Raw genomic sequence first — 11,588 nt, forward strand, 5'->3', positions numbered from 1 at the left:
TACTTCACTAATGTTTCGTTTGTATAGTTATTATAAAGTCTTACCTAACTTGTTGTGTTGTTTTAATTTATTGTATTTACACTCTTGGTAATTTGGGTTTCCTACGCCCGTCCTATGAAGATACATTTCACATTTTCAGTCCCAAGTATGTGAAGTAGCACAGCCCCACAATTTGTTGTATTTTCTTATCATACAGATTTTGCCCCCCCCGTACCCTAATTTACAGAAGCTGCCGTGCTGCATATTCTGGACGTCATCTGTCCTGCCTTGCCCTCTTCTTCTTCTTCTGTTCTGTATTAGGGGACACTGGCGATGCGTCTCAACACCTTTACATTTGCCTCCTTGCTCGTGCGGCCCAGGAAGTGGACAGGAAGTGGCCAGCTGGAGGTGCTCGGCAGGCAGGTGGCACATCGGCCCGCCACCACAAGACGTGCGGTTGACCTATGAAGTAATATTTCCAACGACGGCTCGTAAAGCCGCACACTGCCACTAACTAGTTTCTGACTGCCATCTGCAGGCCGAACCCGGTACTACACCACCACTACATGTGGTGCACGTTTTTTGCGGGTTTTGTTTTTGTGGTCCAAGTCAAGTCCAGTTTATTTGCATAGCCCAACACCACAAATTACAAATTTGCCTCAAGGGGCTTCACAGCAACACAACATCCTGTGTTGTGTTGCTGTGAAGTAACACAACACAAAAACTGGAGGTAAACTGGAGGAGGATAGTCCAATCAAAATTAGATATCGCCACTCTTATTCTAATTCTTCTCGGGTGTATGAAGGTTATAACTAATTAAGCGTTGTGGTACATGCTGGCGATGCTGCAGCAACCGTCAACACCAGTGCATAATATCGAATGAGATTTTACAAATGTGAACTCTGACCCTTGAAAATATAAGTGCGACAGTCTGAAGGATGCTCGGCAGAGGCGTGGATGTAAATATGAGCTGATGTATGCCGAGTTATACTGATGGAGGAACCGGCAGGTTTTTTTTTTAGACGTCACTAAGATGGTGTCCTGACTCACCGGCACCGCTCAGCTCAACTCGCCAGTGTGCTGTCTGGAAAGCCTCCGACTGAGATTTCATGTGTACAAATGTATCGGTGGCATGAAGAAAGTGCGAGTGGATGTGTGCTCCAAATCACGCTCTCCCCCCTCGGGGGAGCCGTGGTATTAAATAAGACCTACCTTTACAACATTAGTGGAATTCAATACGTGCAATGTAATTATTCTGCTCAATAAGCCACCGGAGGAGGATATTCCACTTACCACACGCGCCAAAGCAGGGCAATTCAGCCGATGTTTTATGTTCATACATAATACCCCCGTATGATACAGGCCGGGGTACAAATGAACAAAAACTTACATGAATACTGAATTTCTGGCACGTCGCTTCTGATTGTGGTGGGACACCCGGTTTGACTGTTACCGGTCTGTTGAATAATATGAGTTTTCATCACACATCTGTCCCAAATACATGGGCTAGTAGGGGCCTGCTAAACCTACTGGAAGGTCCAGGGGACTGTTACCACCCAGGTATTTTAGCGATTGTATATGGCTGATATGGCAAAATAAACACACTAATGAGAGTAATTGAGCTTGTGTGTGCAAGTGGAGAAAGAAAATAACACATATTAGTTAAACTGACAAATCCATGTAATTTAAATCGGAGATGTTATGTCAAACTGAGCTTGTGAAAATTCACTTTTGACGTCCACTTTTCACCGGCGCGGCTGCTGGTGAAAGCCGGGCTGGTGAAAATGTGGATTTGTAAGTTTAATGTGTGTTATTTTCTTTCTCTACTTGCACACACAAGCTCAATTACTGTCATTAGTATTTTCCTTTTGCCATCACTGAAATACCTGGGTGGTAACAGTCCCCTGGACCTACCAGCAGGGTTAGCAGGCCCCTGCCTGGCCGTGTGCTTGGGACAGACGTGTGATGACAAGTCCTGTTCCACAGACCCATAACGGTCCAGTCGGGTGGGCGGGATGCTGAACGGGGGGTTGCAGCCGCTAGTGAGGAGGGGAAAGAAGAAAACTAAATATGCAAAAAAGAAAAAATTAAATCGCATCTCAGTTATTTCAACATGAGCGTGGAGAGCGCCGACACACCACCCGCAGCACACGAGCGCGCACCAACCTGCAACGCCACCCAGTTCAACGCACAGAAAAGCACAAAAAAACTACATTTCAGTGTGAAATGAAAAAGCGGAGTTTTCTAGGCAACGCAACGAGACGCCGGCGCCACGGTACAGCTGTCTATCTGCAGCATCACCAACGGAAAACATAGAGAGCACAAGTTTGAAAGGAAGGGTGGGGGTGGGGGTGGGGGATTCTGCGTTTCATGCTGTCCCAGTTGCCTAAAGTGATTCTCTCAATAATGTATTAGAGCACTTGTTTATTATTTACTGTTTACACAGCTCGACTCGTGCTGCTTTTTGGTGGAGTGACATTCTCACCCGCAATATGGCGCGGAGCGGAGCAGGCGAAACGAGGTGGTGGGGCTGCGGCAGACGAAGCCGGCGCAGCCTGCCAGGCAGGCCAGGCAGCAGCAGCAGCAGCAGCAGCAGCCGCCACCGCCGCCGCCGCCGCCGGGGCAGCCAGCCATTTCCACGCCACACTCGGCTGACGCAGAGGCGCTGGACTGCGAAATAAAAGACATCTCGGTTCACAGGAGCTGTTGTACATGCATCCTGAGGTTGTCATGTAAAAACACACACACACACACACACACACGTGCACACGCAGGAGGCTGGAAAAAGGTTTGGGGAAGGAAGCGATGAATTGGGGGGCGCGGGTGGGGGGTGACATTAATATTCATGCAGACACCTTACCGGCCGGCCGTTCAGCCCCCCCCCCCGCCCGCCCCCATTCATCTATTTACTCCCTTTCTTCTGATTTGTGTTTTGTGTTGTCAGTTCCTTTTAAAGAGGCCCCGGTCCGAGAGTGTGTTTCACCCCCACGGGCCGATCAGAAGTGAGCCCCCGGCTCTGCCGATGTCGCCACTGCGGGTTTTAGTTTTACGGTATTTTGAGAGACGAGTGAACTCTGAGTCCGGGTTTTATTCCACGGTAACATTTAGGATTTTTTTTTTTGTGTGTGTGCCAGATATGCCAAACTGTTTTTGCCAAAAATCATCTTTTCCAGTATTGAACAAACTCTCTCGCTGAATTAAAGGGAACACGACCGAGAGTTGTGCCATGACCAGTGAAATCAGTGAAATGGCCCTTTAACTCTAAGCCGTTACTGCCGGTTTGTGTGCTGCAGAAACGAGATCTGCATCGAAAGATTTTCGTTTTGTTTTGTTAGAACATCTTTAATACGTTTCCGCTGACAACACAAAACACAACAGGCTCAGACACGACACGACAAAATGAGTAAGTCAATATAAACGGTGGTTATTATCTCCATCCCTGACCCTCCTCACCCCTACATCGAATAAATAAACATGTAAACCCACAGCGGGACTACAGGAAACCTGGTTTTGCAATAGAGCGGGTACAGGGACGGGCTAGGCCGGTTTAGGAAACCCTTGTGACATGGAAGAGGACAGCGTAGGTCCAGTATGTCGTGCGTCAGGGTCCCAGACTTTACAGAAGGCGCCCGGTGAGGAGCGAAGCACACACGACATGTAGTCTTTGGGAACACACTCCGGACTGTGCCACCACTTCCTTGTCGGAGCGACGTCCTTGATCCAAAAGAGCAAAACATTCCTGCTGGCGGCAAAACGCAACACACTGAGCAGCCCGTTGTGTTTGATATCTATGACACGACCACCTGCAAGACCGAGGAGGCGGCACACAGGATCTAACCCTCCTGGAACACCAAAACTAACACCCGGGTCATCCACAACACCACACCAGCAGCTCCGCAGCGTCACACGAGCAGAAACCGCGACTCTCAGACTCGCAATTACAGCACAGCGGAGACACGTTAGCGTCCATCTTGTTTTTGGGAGCAGGTGTGATATGTGTACGATGTAATGTTTAAACTGGGTGGATCTAGTTCGACTACACGTAGTAAAAGCTGAAAACGGTTCTTGCACCACTCCCGCGCTGTCAAAACCCATCTAAATGTTGAAGGTGAAACAGACGCTGTCGTCTGTTGCGAGACTCTCGGGGCTCTTAATCCCCTCCTGTGCAGACATGTTGTGTACGCAAGGCTCAGCCTTTTCGGTTTTTACCGATTTTCACCAAAAAATACCCAGATTTTTTAAAAGGAGCGGATCGGTTTAAACTGGTTTTCACCCGGATTTTTTATGTTTCCGCGGATCCAAAGGTTGTTCCTGTTCGTGTGAGGTTATGTCACAGTGCCCTCTTGTGGCGAAATTCGGCATGTTGGATGGTTTTGAAAAATAAAAATCGAAAACGCTGAGCTTTGAGTGTATATGACCCTGTTTACACTTGGTTTTAAAATGCGTTCTGGGCGATGGGATCACAAGTGGACAGCGAGACACATCGCCATTTACACCCGTGTCTATCATGCATCTCCAAATGCGTCCTGCTGACCACTTGTGACCAGATGTCGTTACTCCGAAGAAGAAGAAGAAAAAGAAGAAGAAGAAGAAGATGTACTGTTATGTCCTTGTCGGGGACGCATCAGGACACATTAGTGTTTACACTACAAAGGATATGTGGTCAAATGCATCCGAGACCACCTTGGCAAGTGGTTTGAGTAACACACAAAACGTTTTGGTGGTGGTTTACACTTGTATTTAGCACTGCCCTCCTGTGATTCGATCGCAAAAAAACACAATTTAAAACCAAGTGTAAACGGGGTCTATGGGACATGCAGTGTGTATGGGACATGCAGTGTGTATGGGACATGCAGTGTGTATGGGACATGCAGTGTGTATGGGACATGCAGTGTGTATGGGACATGCAGTGTGTACGGGAAATGCAGTGTGTACGGGACATGCAGTGTGTATGGGACATGCAGTGTGTATGGGACACACATATGAGGGACACACATACACACATGTGATGACTGGAAGTAGAAACGTCGGTCTCTGGTAACAGCAGACAATAATTACATCCTCTAGTGTCGACATTAAAGTCAATCAGCTCCCATGCCAATTTCATAGAAAACACACTTCCAGAGTTTCATGCATGCACACAACCACGCTCACACACACACACACACACACACACACACACACACACACGTGCATATGTGCATGCATATGTGTACACACACAATTTCCCCCCAAAACAAAAACAACTGCAAGCTCAGGCTCAAAACACATTCACACACACTCATACACAACACACACACAAACACACACACACACACACACACAAACACAATTTTCAAAGTCATAAAACGAGGGGACTTCAAATGCAGCTATTTGTTTGGGGCCCGTTGTCGTGGGAATAGGCACTGCGACTGCGCTCCTCATTAGAATTCCTTTCAAGTTGTGGAGTGCGGCCTCCCAGTGTTCCCCTCCCCATATTCCCTGACCCCGGCACATCTCCGCGGAGCCAAGGTAGGGCGGGGCACCGCGTGTCTCTCTCTGTGTGTGTGTCTGTGTGTGTGTGTCTGTGTGTGTGCGGCAGTATACCACACTACACACTACATCGCAAGTACTCCTGTGAACACGTGTGCACAACAACACAAACTAATGGCCCCATCACAAATGCACAAAGAATGCAGAAATATAGTGCGCACACACACACACACACACACACACACACACACACACACCAAAAACTCACATAGAAATGTAAAACTAGACACACACACACACAACAGATAGGGGAAAATGTTCAAACATTTCGCAAGTACCTGAGATAAACACTATGCACACACACACACACACACACACACACACACACCAAAAACTCACATAGAAATGTAAAACTAGACACACACACACTCACACACACACACACACACACACACTCGGAGCCCTCCTCCCTTACGGTGTCACCTCGCTGCACCACCCTCTCAGGGATGGGGGGAGGTTCGCCGCGGCAGCCTCGGCTCCACACAGGGCCACGAGAGAGGCATGGCGGCGGCGTGCTGTGGCCACTGGGGAAGTGTGGCGGGGAACATGTTTGTGAGACACACCTGGATCCTCTCCGGACCCCCTCCCCGGACCCCCTCCCCCGACCCCCTCCGGACCGCTGATAATTACTCACCTCCTCCACTGCAGGAGAAGGTAAATGCTGCTTTGAACAGGCCGCGGCGGCGGTAAAACGTGGGCGGGGCCTCCCGTCTAATGCATGTTTAAAGTGCTGTGCTGGAACGAGACGCCCCCCCCCCCACCCACCACCACCACCACCACCACCACGTGACTGCTGCTCCTGCCGGATGACGAGTCGCACACAGGAAACGCTCAGACACGGAACGACACCTCCTAAAATAACGCTGCAGGGGGATGGGTTGGTGGGCAGGATGGAGGGCGACGAAAACAAACCGGTCTGTATGTTGGAGGTCTGAAAGCTGGTCTGTATTCTGGGGGTCTGAAAGCCGGTCTGTATTCTGGGGTCTGAAAGCTGGTCTGTATTCTGGGGTCTGAAAGCTGGTCTGTATTCTGGGAGTCTGAAAGCTGGTCTGTATTCAGGGGTCTGAAAGCCGGTCTGTATTGTGGGGGTCTGAAAGCTGGTCTGTATTCTGGGGTCTGAAAGCTGGTCTGTATTCTGGGGTCTGAAAGCTGGTCTGTATTCTGGGGTCTGAAAGCCGGTCTGTATTCTGGGGGTCTGAAAGTCGGTCTGTATGTTGGAGGTCTGAAAGCCGGTCTGTATTCTGGGGGTCTGAAAGCCGGTCTGCATGTTGGAGGTCTGAAAGCCGGTCTGTATTCAGGGGGTCTGAAAGCCGGTCTGTATGTTGGGGGTCTGAAAGCCGGTCTGCATGTTGGAGGTCTGAAAGCCGGTCTGTATTCGGGGGGTCTGAAAGCCGGTCTGTATGTTGGGGGTCTGAAAGCTGGTCTGTATTCTGGGGGTCTGAAAGCCGGTCTGCATGTTGGAGGTCTGAAAGCCGGTCTGTATTCTGGGGGTCTGAAAGCCGGTCTGCATGTTGGAGGTCTGAAAGCCGGTCTCATTTCTGCTTCAGTAGGACAAATGTCATATTTTGGAATGAAACTTGAAAAATATGCTAATGGCGCAGCGGCTACAGCAACATGAGAACGTACATACGCTGTACGTACATGTGTACATAGGACAGGACGTGTCCTCTCGTGTCGGGAAGACAGGGGACGCCACCGTTACAGCATCCGAGAGCTTCCCTGCAATCTCTTCAGCGAAAATGTAAAACCCGGACAAACGCAAAGCTTGTCGATTTTACTTGGAATTGTGTACTTTGTGAAGTAAAAACTGTGGACTGGGGGTTGAATGTGTGTTGTTTTGTTTTTTCATTTCTTCTAGTTGGGATGAGGTCACTTTGGCAGGCTGGGCCCCCGGACGAGACCCCAGCGGGCGCCAGACTGCAGGGACGGGGGCGCAGAGCTGCTGCCCGTCACAGCCCAGTGGTCACCTGACGGGCCCCGAGGCCTGCCAGACTGACACCGCCCCACCACCCCACCACCCCACCCCCTGGTCCGGGCAGGAGGCAGAGGGGGCAGGGGGGTGGGGGCTGAAGAAGGGTGTGTATGATTATGTGTGTATGTGCACGCACGCACACGCGCATGTGTGTGTGTGTGTGTGGGGAGGGTTGGAGGAGAAGGAGGGCTGCAATCAGTATCCAATGCATTTATCTATATCATACAGGCAGCAGAGACGAGGGCAAACGAGACAGCCAGAGAGAGACAGCCAGAGAGACAGACAGAGAGACAGACAGAGAGAGAGATGGAGAGAGAGAGACAGCCAGAGAGAGACAGACAGCAAGACAGACAGACAGCAAGACAGACAGACAGACAGACAGACAGACAGACAGACAGACAGAGAGAGAGATGGAGAGAGAGAGACAGCCAGACAGCCAGAGAGAGACAGCCAGCAAGACAGACAGACAGACAGACAGACAGACAGACAGACAGACAGACAGACAGATGGAGAGAGAGAGAGAGACAGCCAGAGAGAGACAGCCAGAGAGAGACAGCCAGAGAGACAGACAGAGAGAGAGAGAGAGACAGCCAGAGAGACAGACAGACAGCCAGAGAGACAGACAGACAGACAGAGAGAGATGGAGAGAGAGAGAGAGGTGAAGAGGACAGCCGAGTACCCTGTGGTGTGCCCCAACATGCCCACTATCTGCCTACAGCTGAAGCTGCATCAGATGATGAGTGTGTGTGTGTGTGTGTGTGTGTGTGTGTGTGTGTGTGTGTGTGTGTGTGTGTGTGTGTGTGTGTGTGTGTGTGAGAAAGAGAGAGAGAGAGAGAGAGAGAGAGAGAGAGAGAGAGAGAGAGAGAGAGAGAGAGAGAGAGAGAGAGAGAGAGAGAGAGGTAGAATGCAATTACTCATCATGTAATAGAAAAAGTAGAAGTGAAACACGGCTCTGAGGTCTCCGAGAGAAAGAAACTCATGTATTAGCTCAGAGAAAAGGAGAGAAGAAGAAAATGAAATAGAAAAAAGGGGGAGAGTTGAGAAAACTAGTTGTGTGTGTGCCCCAGCATGTGTCTGAAACTGGCGTGGAGGGGTGTGTGTGGGTGGAGTGGGTGGGGTGGGCACCACTCACAGATTCTGTCAGGCGTGTCCGGAACATGAGCCAAGTACCTCTGCTATGTGCAAATACACACACAGACACACACGCACACACACACAAACACGCACACACACACGCACACATACAAACACGCACACATACAAACACGCTAACACTTAAGAACATGTGTAAACACACACTCCCCTGCACGTGTGCGCACACTCTCACAAACGCAAACTTTTACTGCAAATTCAGAATATATGCAATGTCACACTGCACTGTATTCACCCTGTACCAGGTTTACACACTGCACTGTATTCACTCTGGACCAGGTTTACACACTGCACTGTATTCACCCTGTACCAGGTTTACACACTGCACTGTATTCCTTCTGGACCAGGTTTACACACTGCACTGTATTCACTCTGGACCAGGTTTACACACTGCACTGTATTCACCCTGTACCAGGTTTACATACTGCACTGTATTCACTCTGTACCAGGTTTACACACTGCACTGTATTCACCCTGTACCAGGTTTACACACTGCACTGTATTCACCCTGGACCAGGTTTACACACTGCACTGTATTCACTCTGGACCAGGTTTACACACTGCACTGTATTCACTCTGGACCAGGTTTACACACTGCACTGTATTCACTCTGGACCAGGTTTACACACTGCACTGTATTCACCCTGTACCAGGTTTACACACTGCACTGTATTCACCCTGTACCAGGTTTACACACTACACTGTATTCCTTCTGGACCAGGTTTACACACTGCACTGTATTCACTCTGGACCAGGTTTAAACACTGCACTGTATTCACCCTGGACCAGGTTTACACACTGCACTGTATTCACTCTGGACCAGGTTTACACACTGCACTGTATTCACTCTGTACCAGGTTTACACACTGCACTGTATTCACCCTGTACCAGGTTTACACACTGCACTGTATTCACCCTGTACCAGGTTTACACACTGCACTGTATTCCTTCTGGACCAGGTTTACACACTGCACTGTATTCACTCTGGACCAGGTTTACACACTGCACTGTATTCACTCTGGACCAGGTTTACACACTGCACTGTATTCACTCTGGACCAGGTTTACACACTGCACTGTATTCACCCTGTACCAGGTTTACACACTGCACTGTATTCACTCTGGACCAGGTTTACACACTGCACTGTATTCACCCTGTACCAGGTTTACACACTGCACTGTATTCCTTCTGGACCAGGTTTACACACTGCACTGTATTCACTCTGGACCAGGTTTACACACTGCACTGTATTCACTCTGGACCAGGTTTACACACTGCACTGTATTCACTCTGGACCAGGTTTACACACTGCACTGTATTCACTCTGGACCAGGTTTACACACTGCACTGTATTCACTCTGGACCAGGTTTACACACTGCACTGTATTCACTCTGTACCAGGTTTACACACTGCACTGTATTCACCCTGTACCAGGTTTACACACTGCACTGTATTCACCCTGTACCAGGTTTACACACTGCACTGTATTCACTCTGGACCAGGTTTACACACTGCACTGTATTCACTCTGGACCAGGTTTACACACTGCACTGTATTCACCCTGTACCAGGTTTACACACTGCACTGTATTCACCCTGGACCAGGTTTACACACTGCACTGTATTCACCCTGTACCAGGTTTACACACTGCACTGTATTCACCCTGTACCAGGTTTACACACTGCACTGTATTCACTCTGGACCAGGTTTACACACTGCACTGTATTCACCCTGTACCAGGTTTACACACTGCACTGTATTCACCCTGTACCAGGTTTACACACTGCACTGTATTCACCCTGTACCAGGTTTACACACTGCACTGTATTCACCCTGTACCAGGTTTACACACTGCACTGTATTCACCCTGTACCAGGTTTACACACTGCACTGTATTCACTCTGGACCAGGTTCACACACTGCACTGTATTCACCCTGGACCAGGTTTACACACTGCACTGTATTCACTCTGTACCAGGTTTACACACTGCACTGTATTCACCCTGGACCAGGTTTACACACTGCACTGTATTCACCCTGTACCAGGTTTACACACTGCACTGTGTTCACTCTGTACCAGGTTTAGACACTGCACTGTATTCACTCTGGACCAGGTTTACACACTGCACTGTATTCACTCTGGACCAGGTTTACACACTGCACTGTATTCACTCTGGACCAGGTTTACATACTGCACTGTATTCACTCTGGACCAGGTTTACACACTGCACTGTATTCACCCTGTACCAGGTTTACACACTGCACTGTATTCCTTCTGGACCAGGTTTACACACTGCACTGTATTCACCCTGTACCAGGTTTACACACTGCACTGTATTCACCCTGTACCAGGTTTACACACTGCACTGTATTCACCCTGGACCAGGTTTACACACTGCACTGTATTCCTTCTGGACCAGGTTTACACACTGCACTGTATTCACTCTGGACCAGGTTTACACACTGCACTGTATTCACTCTGGACCAGGTTTACACACTGCACTGTATTCACTCTGGACCAGGTTTACACACTGCACTGTATTCACCCTGGACCAGGTTTACACACTGCACTGTATTCACCCTGGACCAGGTTTACACACTGCACTGTATTCACCCTGTACCAGGTTTACACACTGCACTGTATTCACTCTGTACCAGGTTTACACACTGCACTGTATTCACTCTGGACCAGGTTTACATACTGCACTGTATTCACTCTGGACCAGGTTTACACACTGCACTGTATTCACTCTGGACCAGGTTTACACACTGCACTGTATTCACCCTGTACCAGGTTTACACACTGCACTGTATTCACCCTGTACCAGGTTTACACACTGCACTGTATTCACTCTGGACCAGGTTTACACACTGCACTGTATTCACTCTGGACCAGGTTTACACACTGCACTGTATTCACTCTGGACCAGGTTTACACACTGCACTGTATTC

Source organism: Lampris incognitus, chromosome 9 (genome assembly GCF_029633865.1).
Source record: "Lampris incognitus isolate fLamInc1 chromosome 9, fLamInc1.hap2, whole genome shotgun sequence".
Classification (NCBI taxonomy): domain Eukaryota; kingdom Metazoa; phylum Chordata; class Actinopteri; order Lampriformes; family Lampridae; genus Lampris; species Lampris incognitus.